Here is a 13,926-nt window from a genome sequence, read left to right on the forward strand (position 1 = left end):
AAATATAGAAGAATATGGTCTTGCTGTTACCAAAGTGCTGTTACTGACACTGTTGTCGAGAAAAAAATGAAATGAAACTTGTATGTTGTCTGTGCAGCTGAAAGATATCATTATCAAATTACCTATCAGCCTGTCTTATGAAAAATTCCTGTAATCTTTTCTTGAAGAAAATAATTCTTTCAGTGGCATCTTCTTTATTTGCAGCCTCAGCTGACACTCCTGGGCTGCCCCACTGCTCTCAGCTGCTGCTGCTGACACACACTCCCCGAAATGCTGCTGCTCCTCTTAAACACTTTCCTTCTCCAGGGAAACTCTGGCATCCTGCTTAAACCATCGCTGACATGCAAGGACCAGGATGCCACTGCCAGGAAAAACGTGGCTCTGCTGAGTGCCAGGGGAAGACCAGCAGAGTTTTCACCTCTTTGTAACAATGCCTAACAACACGGGACAAGAATCACAGGGTGGAAGAGGAAGTCGCTTTTTCCAAATTGCCACTTGCTGTGTCTAATGCCATTTTTGGACCACCTTGCCTCCTTTGCCAAGGCCCTGAGGGTAAGCCAGCCCTGCCTGCCTCTGCTCATCCACGCCAACCAAATTCAAAACTCCAAGTGTCAGACCAGTATTTAAATCACAAAGTTGTTAAGCACAGTTTTTAAAATTGAATTTCCCATGTAACCATTAGCATGCGCACTTTAATTCCAGAGAGAGAGAAATATTAGTATTTCCACCAAATTTATGTCTTGGTGAATGTGTTGGGTGCACAACAGAACCAGGTGGAGTTTGTGCAGAGGATGAGGAGCCCAGCTCCTCATGGAGCTCTCCTGTCTGCAGATGGTTTCACCACCTCCGTGAGTAGGAGGGACTGGACATGGAAATAACTTCTCATCAGGAATCATGCTCAAAACAACACGTTTCCTAAGGAATATGGAAAAATATTTCTAGGAGGGAGGACAGGACATGGCATGCAGTGGTGCGGTGTATATTGAAATGAAAAAACATCCAGTGGGGATGAGTTATTAAGAATGGGAAATACTTCTTATAGTCAATAAGGCAAAAAAAAAATACATATTAGAATAATGAAAATATTACCAAACCTATGAACTGATATTTTTACTACATATTTTTATCCTTTGCTAAGTGTACATGAGACTTCATTTACACGCACTTCAGAAAATTATCACGCTTGCCTTTAAAATTCATTCTATTTTATGGATTCTTTAGGAGTTTTATACCCCTTTTTGTCCCCCTTTCATTTTACCATGCTACAATACAAGAGTTAAGGGGTGGGAAACCTACTATGAGTAGGAGTCTGGATGCAGACATCCACATTCAACATGCTAGGATAATAAAGCTAAGAATAACACACATTTTATCTACTGGTGGTAAGCTGTCCTCTCCACCTCTAGGATTAGGATTCTTGAACAACATGATGTGAAAATGGTTTCTGTGAGTAATGCAGAAGGCAAAAAATGAAAGCCTCAGAAAGCATGCTATAATCGCTGCTTGCAATAGGCTTTATCTGCATAAATTACAATATCTCCTGTCATATTTTCATTAAGTTTATGATGACTTTTAAACAATAATTTAATCTTAATGCAATGCACCCAGGTTTTAATTTAAAGAAGTCATCTCCTGGTCTTCCCACGTTTAAAGCTGATGATGAGATAACTGTCTTTATAAATGAATTACCATTGGACCATGACCAACAGAATCTAAACTGAATCCATTAATTCCTAGTTCATCTTCAAAACCAAGTCTGTCATTAACCTTTTTGTCCTCTATTCCTTCGCCTAAATAATTTGCTGCTTTCTTTATCAAACATGAAGTGCAACAACTTGTACATTAGCAGTCAAGACACTGAGAAATTTTTGACGAAGAGCTTTCATTGCAGAAAGCTTGAAATATCTTGACACTTTCACTGAGAGCCTCAATTAAATTTTGATCACTAATGTTACCCTAAATGTGGAAATTTCTGGTTTAAATGAGAGACACAGGCAGACAGATTTCACAATAACATATGACAGAGGAAAGGGCAGAATATTTCTTATAAAAGCCTGGGTCTCAGAGTCCTTCTGAACACTTCCAGATACATAAATTTACATCCCTTTGGTATCCCTCTTTTTGTCTGCCTCTTCATCACATGCCCTGTTCCCTGCTGCTTCCAACCCATCTCTGTGGTTGTTTATTATCTCTTTTCAGTAGATAGTGAATGGGGTGGGAAAGGCAAAAAGCAATGAAAGGAAAATGAAATGGCCTTGGATTAAATATATATTGGGGAGGGGAAGGAGAGCCAAAACAGATAAGGAAAGATAAATGAAAAAAGGAAAAAAAATAGCAAATTTAGTCAGTAGCAGAGAGGGACAATTAAAGAGCTCTATGAAATAGCTAGAATAAAGAAATGCAAATTAATGTTGTCATTTCCCTGTCAGCAGCTTTGTAAATCCTATCTGTATTAAAATTAATTATTTCAGAGCAGTATTCATACTTGTATATTATCAGATCAATAACAATCAGACAATTATATTTATGAAAACATGTTGTGCCTGTAAGCAGTTATGAGTGTCATAACTCAGATGACTTGGCGACAGTTATATAATAATTTCTTGTTTACAAATATTTCGTTATTTGATGTTCCATACAAACTTGATCAAATCCTCTCATGTAGATTTTTGCCAGTAGACAAATTATCAATGTAAACACTCAGTGAATTGATCTATTCTTCATTATCAACCTGGGTGAAGTCTTGGCCCCACTAAAAAAGTGGTGGGGCTGTATGTGGATCAGCAAGAGGCTGGCTGAGCTCTAGCAGGAGCCAGGTTCTTCCTCTACTTTACATGACTTTGGGTTTGCTGGTGTTTCCTAACTCTTAATTATTATCTGCAATGTGCTCCTGTTGAAGAGAGCAGAAAATTCTGAGGAAAGTGTATCCCATGAAAGTGGCCTGTATTTAACCATGCAGTCATCTGATCCTGCTTGGAAATTTTACAGCTTATATTTTTTTTCCTCCAGGGATCATTTTAAGATCTTCTCCCTTTTAGTGATGTGTCTGGCTGATGTCTCTAAAGAAAAGAACTTTATTTATACAGTATTCCTGTGCAGGGGAAAATCCATGTATGTTAAAGCAGTTGTCTTTCATAAATAGAAGTCATTTATGCAGCCAGTTGCAAATTCTTGGGACTGTTGATACCAGACAGAGTTGTAGCAGCAGGGGCAGAAAGGGCCTGGGAGCATTCCCAGGAAGCAGTTTCACTCTAACACCCGTGAAAACTGTCTTGGTAGGGATATAGAATCACAGGATCGTAGCATTGTTAAGGTTGGAAAAGACACCAAAAATCCTCAAGTCCAAGTTAATCTATCCCCACCACCATGTTCACCTCATAAGCATGTTCTCAAGTGCCATATCCACACGTTTTTGAACATTTCCAGGACTTCACCACTCCTCCAGGCAGCCTGTACCAATGCTCAACAACCCTTTCAATGAAAAAAATAATCTTAAAATCCGGTCTAAACCTCCCCTGGCACAATTTGAGGCCATTTCCTGAGGTTCTGACACTTCTTAACTGTGAGAAGAAACTGGCCCCAACCTGGTTCCACCTCCCCTCAGGAAATTTTGGAGTGATAAGATTTCCCCCTAAACCTCCTTTTCTCCAGGCTAAGTGCCCCCAGCTCCCTCAGCTGCTCCTCATCAGATCCGTGTTCTTCCCTTCTCCATCTCTGTGCCCATCCCTGGATACACTCCAGCACCTCCATGTCCCTCTTGCAGTGATGGGTCCAGAACTGGACACAGGATTTGAGGTTTGGCCTCACCAGTGCCCAGCACAGCAGATGGTCACTGCCCTGGTCCTGCTGGCCACAAGCTGACATCCATAACTCCACATCACTCTGTGATCTCCTGACCTTTTCCCTGTCACTGTCAGAGGGACCATACACCTGATGATGAAAAATCGATCTGCCCTAGGGCATTGCTTACATCCTTTTGACTTTCATCATTGCAGAGCTGTACAATCTAAAATAAATAAAATAAATAAATAAATTATTAGCTCTAAAATCATCCTCTGTTGATTTAAGTCCATATATCATGGCTTATATGCAAGTTCTCTCTTTTCCAAGTTCATAAAACTTTTATTTCTCATAAAAATTGAAATATCAAAATCTGAATCCAAAAATACACTGCATCCTTTAAATGTTAGAATGGAATTTAAATTTTTATTTCAGTCCTTAAACTTTTCCCTCTATTTTAGTTCTTTGCTCTCTTTACAAAACAGATCATTGCTCTTCTACCTTAAGGCCTTTACTGTGATGATAAATAATTTCAAAACAGCTCCAATATGTGTTTGTTTGTTTGTTTGCTTGTTTACTTTAGAGAAGCTAAATAACCATAAGGATTATCATTAACAGAGGACATTTTACACTGAGAACTGCAAGATGTATTTAATACTTATTGAGGCAGATAATTTAGTGATTTTGTTTCTTTTGTGAATAAGCAGGGTTTTTTTTTTTTCCAAATAAAAATATGCTGGAGGTATTATAGACTCTAAATGTACTATTGACAATTATTCCTGTTAGTATAAAATGTAAGATCTGTAAAATACAGTCAATGGCTATGAGCTACCAGTGAAACTCTCAGTGCTTTCTATGTTCTTATTCATATATAAGACATTACTGAACTTTTGTCTTGCATATATTCATATTAACGTAGAAAAAAATAACTTTTGACTGCTAGCTTTCCCCCCCCCCCCAATATTACTATTAAATTACCTCTTTTGACTTAATAGTTTTGGTAACTTGTCTCTAAGCATAAATTCACAGTTAGTCCACAATAGATAAATGAGCTAACACAATTTTTGGTTTCTTCTTTCAAAATTTTGCCTATTTGATTTCACATATTTTCTGTAAAAATTTAAGTGGAACTGTAAATATATGATACATCCCATTGTTAAACAGCTAGAATAGCTGACTCCATAATTATACCTTTAGAAGGTAAAAAATAGGAATCATAAGAAGAAATTAATTTTAAAGTCTTAATTGTAGATTATTCATGTTAAGTGTTTATGTTGCTTCTTACCACAAGGGTACTTGGAGCATGTATTTGTGCTCTTATCTGTGCATAAAGCAAAATTATTTACAAATTTGTTTTCAGGTGTTACATTTGCTGTGAGCGATACTCATACTTGTTCACATTTTTATGAATGTTGTTATGAATTAGCTTTTGACAGGTGTGACATAAGAAAATATAATATGAACATATTGGTAAATATAACTTTCAATTTATCCCATTTATATTCATATTCTTGATGTAGTTTAAAGAAATATAGGGTTCTATGAAGAGAACTACAAGATTCTTCCTAATCCTTTTTACTAGGTTTCCTTGGGGAATTCATAATCATATTATTTTTTTTCTATCTATTAGTAAAAAAAGTTAGTGCTTTTTAATCAATTACCCTTATTAGAGTGAGAACATCATCCTAGAGTTCAGTTAAATACAGCTGGATTTCACTAAATTCATGCATGGGGCTAATTTCAGAATAAAAATCAAGGTAAGATGTTATTCAATAAAAACTACATGGACTCATTGATCTATTTTAATTAAGAAATAAACATAATTTGGTATATGGGACCACAGGAACTACTGAAAACCTTGGAGTTTTTTTACAAAATTGACCAAAGTTTTCAATAAGACCAAAAAAAATCAACAATTTATTTATTAAATCTGTTGGCCATGCCAGAGTATTTCTGAAAATGCCACCTTTAAACTGGTATGAGTCCTCATGTAGGTAAGATCTTTCTCTGAAATATAAAACAACACGATCTTTTCTGGAAAAAAAAAACCAAACCAAACCAAAACAAAACAAAAAATCAACCAACCAAACAAAACCAAAACTACTTGTGAATATGGGACAGTGAGAGGTATTCCATTAACAGAAGCAGTCAGTTTGGCAGGACTCTAACAGTATCTTAGGTGTTCTCAGCAAAGATTGAAGCACTTCTTCCATGGGATCCTCGGATCTGTCTCTTGGAAGTGCAGCCAAAAAGAGTAAAATAACTTTCCTTTTCCTTCTGAAAAATGTTCAATACTCTAGGATGACAATTAGAAATTCCTGAACAACTTGAAAATAAAACTAAGCTACCAGAGTAGAATTCACGGTGTTGTGTAAAGACTGAATATTAATTGCTAAGAGACTGGGCTTTAAGAGTTGGCATAACATGATGTTCTTTTCTTCCTCTCCAGAAAACACTAAGGAAATTTTTGCTATCCTGCACCATGTTTTTGAATGGCTTTCATTTCACCAGAAGCTATAGTTTCTAATCTAAAGCCCTGGTTTACACTTAGAGGTAAAATTTACAATAAAAAGTTTTGTCCCTTCTCTTACATGATATTGACTATTGATCAATATTACAGAATATCAACTAGGATGGTCCTAGTGTTGCCTCCTAGACTTTTTTAATCTTTGAAACTCAGGGAATTCTGAGATAAGTATACCCTCCTAACCAAGAAACTTCCACAAAACAAGCTTTAGCAAACTAATGTGTTGTTGTTGCTACACTGTTCCAAGTAATTATTCATCAAAGTAATTCTCAAGTTCTTTCATATTGTGGACAATTTTTTTGCCCATTCATGACTGCTTTCCTTTTGGGCCTCCTTCTTACAGATTTTATTTAAGCAGATACAGTGCTTCATTCTCTTACAGACAGTGGCATTAGGACCTTGAAGTGAGGACTGATTTAATAAATATTTAGTTTCACACAGATATTTGAGCTACTTTATTATATTTTAATAGAACAGCAACAGATTTACTGACCCCATTTTCATTGAACATGGTCTATCTGCATCTTATTTTCCCAGGTTATTTTAAAACCCCTTTTCTTTGCCTGTGTTTGCAGTCCTTTTCTTTTTGCTGTTAATTGCAAGTGTGAACACAGGTGCATTATGATAAAAGTCATAATGAAGTTGGATAAAATGCAATCACAGAAGTCCAGGGAAATTTTTTTTAACTTGTTCAGCCAATTTAATTATATAAGGTCTTCTGGAAAGCTTAAATAGGGGACAGAATTTGACTACAGACCTCATCAGCAGGGTCATTAGTTGGAAGTTGTGATGTTTGCAAGGTCTCGTGGCCATTGACAGTGTGGTACAGAATGATGGCTGAAAGCCCAAATTATTCATTGCATGATGTGAGTCAGGCCCTCAGTTTGCAGCAGAAAACTTCCCTATTAAGAGCAAAATAAAAGACAAAGATTTTGAAAGGCCCTAAGAATCTTACAATCATGCAAATGGAATTTAATAATTATGTTGCTTTAGACATTGAAAAGTTATATCAACATTTTTTATGGTCCTTAGGAAAGAATAAGTCCTACTGAATTTTTAATTACTAAGCTCTGACAAAACACAGGGTGAATAATTTTGAATCTATTAGAACCACAGGGTGCTGTCTAAGCTAGGTGTGCTTATTTTTTGTCTTGACAATGAATAAATCCTAATAAAACCAGGAGTTATCTGTGAATTTGCCAAGATCACTACCTGAATCCATAATCAGAAAAGATAGCTCGAGTGAAGTCCTGATAGTAAACATACTGCATGTTTCTTTCAGCGCTTTTTGATAACATTGGTTTTGCCCTTATGGCTTCTTGTGGGGCATTTAACTTCAGGTAGTATTGTAGGGGGCAAAGTAATTATACAATAATGGACTTTTATGGTTGAGTCACTTTGTTCTCCATATTTTTATAACATATTGCAGATGGCCTAAAAGATTAGCTATAATGACCAAAACCACTGAAATGTAGGTAGCACATAATTGCTTCCACAGGCTGCAGCACATTGTATCTGGTCACACATTTTTCTGTTAAGCTCAGAGCAGCCCAGAGTATTCCAGCTGATTTTTTCCCTGTGCCTAAAGTACTATAAGTCTTTCACAAGACAAGCTGTAAGTGGCAGTCAGTTGTAACCCATAGTGTTAAGAATATTTGGGTTTGGCAGCTGCACGTGTGTTAGCTCTGTCCTGCTTTTGCATGGTGTTTTGGGTGACAATCAAAACCCAGACAGCCCACAAGAATTTCCATATCTTTCCACCAAACTGTCATCTGCAGTGATACCCCTGAGATAGCACAGCTAGTGCCAAGCAAACAGTGTCAGACTATACATTTTGGATATATTGGGACCCCTGTCACTAATCTTACTACAAGTCTTATTTTTATATAATCAGATGGACCTCATTCCCTTCAAGCTCAGATTATATACAAGCACCAAAGGTTCTGACATCTTAAACTTCTTAAATTAAGTAGTGATATTTAAGTATCATTGAGCTGAGTTCTGCTGAATTAAGCCCTAGCAATGAAGTAGACCAGAATCAATGTTCAACAGATGACCAAGTTTCATTGAAGTTGTTTCTTTTCTGCATGGGAGCTTCAGTTATATGTATATGACCTTTTATCACTACACTAATTCATGCTTGTTGTACTTTTCAAGTTAATATTCAAGAAGTAGAAAATGTGTTGGAATTATTTTCCAAATAGTTACTACATTTTTACCTTAGTGTGTTGCTGACATTTCATTACTTATAGACAAAATGGCAACCATCTTTTATGAGGCAACTGGGAGATAAACCTACTTTTTTTCTCATTCCTTGCAAATCAAAGATATCCTTCTTAAGTAAAATCATTAATATTAAAAGTCAGCTAGGTACATATATATCTTAGACTTTAATTTACCTACAGTAATTAAAATTTTATAAAATTGCTCTCTCTGTCTTCCTTGATTGATTACCTGTGACTTTAAGCCACTCCAGAACTTTCATTAAGTATATCACTTTCGATATGGAATAGTTCACAAATGTGTTCAGCATATAATATTATATAAAAACTGTGGGAACAGTTGCATTTAACAGCTATTATACCCACATGTTGTTTAATCTGAGCCAAGTTCCTTCAGGCACAGCTTAACTATCCCTTCTGCTCATATGGAAGCATCTGTGCTACGAATCTGTGAGAGTATTTCACTGTGTGCTCTGCCTGTGGTAGCTCCTCAGAACTCTGCAACGACTTGCACTGTGGGCATCTGAAGTGATGTCCCTGATTCATATTTATGAATTCAGGTGTTTGGGGACAGACTGTTATTCACAGAACACAACACAGGACTGTTAAACGTGTATTTTATATACAGCACGGGATGTACGGCATCTTAGTTATTATGATATCTATAGGTATGGTTCTTATTCTTTTTAAATTTCTTCTAAATATCAATTTGTATATTTTTTCCATATATCATATTAATTCTATCCCATTTAGTTATGTTCTTTTGCAGAGAAAAGAAAACTAAGAATAGGCTATGGTTGGGGAAAATTGGGTGAGGAGGATACATATTCTGTAGGATATTTCCCTTTTTCCTGCCCTCAATCTTCTCATGCAGAAATTGGCATTCATGAGTTATATCAATGTTCATTATTTATACAATTCCCAACATGAATTCATTCTTCTTAAAACTGTGCCACTTGCTATGCATTTCACATTGCTGAAGCCAAGTGGCCACAAATAGCATCTTATTGTCCTTACTTTGAGAGGTAGTTTTAGCATGTGAGACTTGTAGGATTTTAGCTTGAAACCCATTTAAATAAGTACTAAATCTGTGAGTTCTAAATCTCCTCTTCTCTAAACCCATCTGATTTTACTGTTGTGTATTTTCACAAGTTTTGATATTTTTGCCAGCGGCATAGCAATATCAAATCAGGCTGTCTCGTTTATTCCTACCATTTCAAAAAGTAGCTTAAAGAAATGAAAATACTACAATTTCCCGTGATTGAAAGAGCATAAATATTTTAGTGCCCATAGCTTCAAAGTTATGCAAGGGATTTCTTAGAATGTCGTTTGTTCCTTTGATATCAACACTACCAAGTACACAAATAGAGATATCACAGAGCTGTGAAATCACACAGTTATAAGAGGTAAACACTTGTTTAAGAACACATACTTGTTCTAATTGCTCAAGTAATTTACAGTCATTTCCTTTGTTTCTTTTAAGTGCTCATGTAACATGAGAAAATTTAGTCCCAGAATAACAAAATAAGAGAAAGAAGTTTTGTTTCATCTTAAGACTGAGGGCCAAATATCTACCTCTACACGTTTTAATACACATTTGTAGTTAACATATAAATCCAGATTCCTATTTTAAGCAGTGAAAATTTAATATACTGGCTATTAACAATATTTGGAACACAAAGCGTTGTTCCAGTAACAGTGGTAAACGCTACAGAATTTAAATATCTCACTCTGCACTGCAGATATTCTTGCAGTTTTCTTTCATGAAAGACCATTGTCTCCACCCTGTTTTGGTTGTGTAATGAAGTATGAACATGTTTGCAGAGAAAGCTTCCAATTACATCAGGGTATTAGGGCAGAGTCTTCCTGAAAATCTTCTGACTCTTGCTAAGTATATCTTTATCCTGGAATGTAGGGACATTTTACAGCACTGAACAGATATTGGAGCAGAGTGGGGAGCAGGTTAAAAATAATGTGTTTTAATAGAAAAACAGAGCCTAGCAAGCTGTCAGTGTGGCACCTTTCATGAGCACATCTATAAATACACTTTAAAAAGTGGTCATAAATCATGTTTTGCCATTGGAGAACATAAAGGGAAATTATAGTTTTCCCACTGACAAAAACGGGGCGGGGGGGGGGGGGGGTGGGGGGAGTCATGGCTCTAAAGTCACCTCTAATTTTCCATTCTAATCTAGTCTGCTTTTCATTTTGCAGTTGAGTGATTGATTCAGTTAGGCATTAGTTTTCTTGGCTTGCTTGATATCAAAGACTTTAAGCATTTGCAGCCAGAGTGGATTCTTTGTCTGAGCAATCAAGGGTTGTATCAGGGGCTGCCATGCCTGCTGGGGAGGGAGAGCAGCAAACCCCCCAGTAACAAGGGAAACTTAGACACACAAAAAATTGCTCCTACACAACACAGAAACAAGAAGCTACAATGATCTTGCTAATAGCTCCTTTTCTGCCCTCTTGACCTCAGTTGATTTTGATGTTAAGAAAGTCTACCCTAATACAGCCTCAAAATATACCAGCCTTTCTGCTCACAGAGGGGATGCTGTGTGTTCCACTGCAGTAAAACCTCTCTGCTGTGTGGAGAAATAGCAACAGTGATTGTAGGACTTGGCCCTTCACACCGACACGCTGAGCTCTGCTATTGCCAGCACTTATGATCAGTGATGAAGCAAGAATTTTAAAAACTGGGGAAAAAAATTGTGTTTCTGATACCAGTAACATTTGCCAGGTCAAATGCTTGGATTGAAAGATGTTTCCAAATCCTTATGAAGGTGGGCTGGTTTGGCTGGAGTAGAGTTCATTTTCTTCATGGTAACTTGTATGGGGCTGTGTTTTGGATTTGTGCTGAAAACAGTATTGATAACACGGGGATCTTTTCATAATTACTGAGCTTTGATCAGAGAATCAAGGCCTTTTCTGCCACCAGAGACTGGCCTGGGCATGAACTGAGAACTGGAAGGGGGCACAGCCAGGACAGGTGACCCCAACTGACCAAAGGGATATTCCATAACATATGTCATCAAGCTCAACACATAAAGTGGGATGAAGAAGGAAGGGGGGACAATTGGAGGGATGAGGCTGTCTTCCCAAGTCAGCATTATATGTGATGGAGCCCTGCTCTCCTGAAGATGGCTGAACACTCATCTACCCATGAGAAGCAGTGAGTTAATTCCTTGTTTTGCTTTGTGTCATGATCCGGTTATTAAAGTTATTAGGAAATGCCTCTACCCAAATTAATGTGCAAACGAGACCCTATATCAAAGTCAATAGTATGGGTTTATTTGATTGTAAATGAGAGGAAGGAAGGAAGGAAGGAAGGAAGGAAGGAAGGAAGGAAGGAAGGAAGGAAGGAAGGAAGGAAGGAAGGAAGGAAGGAAGGAAGGAAGGAAGGAAGGAAGGAAGGAAGGAAGGAAGGAAGGAAGGAAGGAAGGAAGGAAGGAAGGAAGGAAGGAAGGAAGGAAGGAAGGAAGGAAGGAAGGAAGGAAGGAAGGAAGGAAGGAAGGAAGGAAGGAAGGAAGGAAGGAAGGAAGGAAGGAAGGAAGGAAGGAAGGAAGGAAGGAAGGAAGGAAGGAAGGAAGGAAGGAAGGAAGGAAGGAAGGAAGGGAGAGAGAGAAAGAGAGTGAAGAGGCAGAATAAGGAAAATATCACCACTACCCAACAATGTTCCGTTGATCCTGATGGTCTTCTTGGTGGTGAAGGTCCCCCCAAAAAGCACAGGATCTGATGGGTTAATATACACTCAGGTTGGATAGGAAAACCCAGGCACCTCCCTGGGGCAGGGGGGAGTTTGCCATTGTCTCTTACAGCACTCTGGGTTTGTTGCAGTGCTGTGGTGCAAGGCTTCAGGGATGACTCTGGAGAGCACTTTGGGGGACTTTAATGGATTGTGACACCCTTTCGTCTGTCTCTCACATGAAAGTGCTGTGGATGTGGCCTGTGGTGATGGGGGTTTCACAGCTGGGACAGTTTATGTAAGAGAGCATGGGTGTTCACTGCCTCTGACCAGAAGCTGCCCCCAAAACCTCCTCCCCATCCTCGTTTCAGGGGGAAGTAAACCTGGCTTCTTCAGGTTGTGGTCTCCCCCACCCCAAACTCAGCCAGGGAAGAATGTCTGCTGGGTTTGGCTCTGTTAAGGATACATTCCACTCCCTCAGCCTCATTTGTTTCTCCCAGGGCCTGAAGTGATTGAAGAATGGGTTTTCCCTTTATCTAATCTAAGCAGTTTGACTTAGAGTCGAAAGTTCTTCAAGGAGGTTTCTGTGGTTATATCTTCTTTATAGAGTCTTTTGCTATAATGAGAAAAAATTCGCAACAATATTTAAGGCATGAACAATTTCAGTCTCTGACACTTGCTTGAGTGCAAAGCTTTGAATTTCCCTATTAAACTGTCTTTAACTCAAACCATGAGTTTTCCCACCAATTCTCCCTCCCATCCCACTGTATAGGAGAGAGCCATTGACTGCAGTGCTCAGAGGCCAGCCAGAGAGACAGCCATGACAATGGGACAAGATCTGGGTAATGCTCAGTTCTGAAATTTAGTCCCCAAATCCAGTTTTCATTGAAAGAAAATGGGTGTGTAGGCTGAATAGGAAGGACAGAATAGGAAGGACAGTAGCTCTAACACATCCCAAACTGACAGATGAAAGATCAAGGAATCTTTTATGTGCTAAAGGCACTCCTAAGAAAGTTGTTATAATTAGAGGATCATAGGGGTTGGAAAAGACATCCAAGACCATCAAGTTCAACTCCTAATGCATCAGCTAAACTACAGAACAAAGTGCTATGTCCAGTTTTTTCTTGAACACCACCAGGGATGATCACTCCACTTCTTCCCTGAGCAGCCTGCTCCAATGCCAGACCATCCTTTCACTGAATAAATCCTTTTTGATGTCTAACCTGAACCTCTACAGGTACATCTTGGGGTTATATCCTCTCAGCCTCATATGAGCTGCCTGAGAGGAGCCTGACCACACCTGGATCCACCCTCCTTTCAGGCACTGGTAGGGTAAAGGTCTCCCCTGAGCCTCCTTTTCTCCAGGCTGAGGCCCCACAGCTCCCTCAGCTGCTCCTCTCCAGGCTCGTACTCCAGACCCTTCCAGCTCTTTTCTGTGCTCTGGACATGATCCAGCCCTCAATGTCCTCAATGGCAGTGAGGAGACCAGAACTGGACACAGGATTGAGGTGTGAGCTCAGCAGTTCCCAGCACAGGGGACAGTCACTGCCCTGGTCCTGCTGCCACACCATGGCTGATACAGGCCAGGTGCCATTGGCCCTCTTGGCCACCTGGGCACAGCTGGCTCATGTTCAGCTGCTGTGATCAGCACCCCCAGGTCCTTTTCAAGGTTTCCAGCCATTCTGTCCCCAACCCATGGCACTGCAGGGGGTTGT

At 38.7% G+C, this 13,926-nt stretch overlaps 1 long non-coding RNA gene across 1 annotated transcript in view; it reads right to left on the reverse strand.

Annotated features, from left to right (window-relative positions):
- LOC148224617 (uncharacterized) overlaps positions 1–13,926 on the reverse strand; it is a 111,815-nt gene that overhangs the window by 9,994 nt on the left and 87,895 nt on the right. The gene's annotated exons all lie outside the window — the stretch shown is intronic.

Source organism: Sturnus vulgaris, chromosome 2, assembly GCF_052056855.1.
Source record: "Sturnus vulgaris isolate bStuVul1 chromosome 2, bStuVul1.hap1, whole genome shotgun sequence".
NCBI classification, from domain to species: Eukaryota; Metazoa; Chordata; class Aves; order Passeriformes; family Sturnidae; genus Sturnus; species Sturnus vulgaris.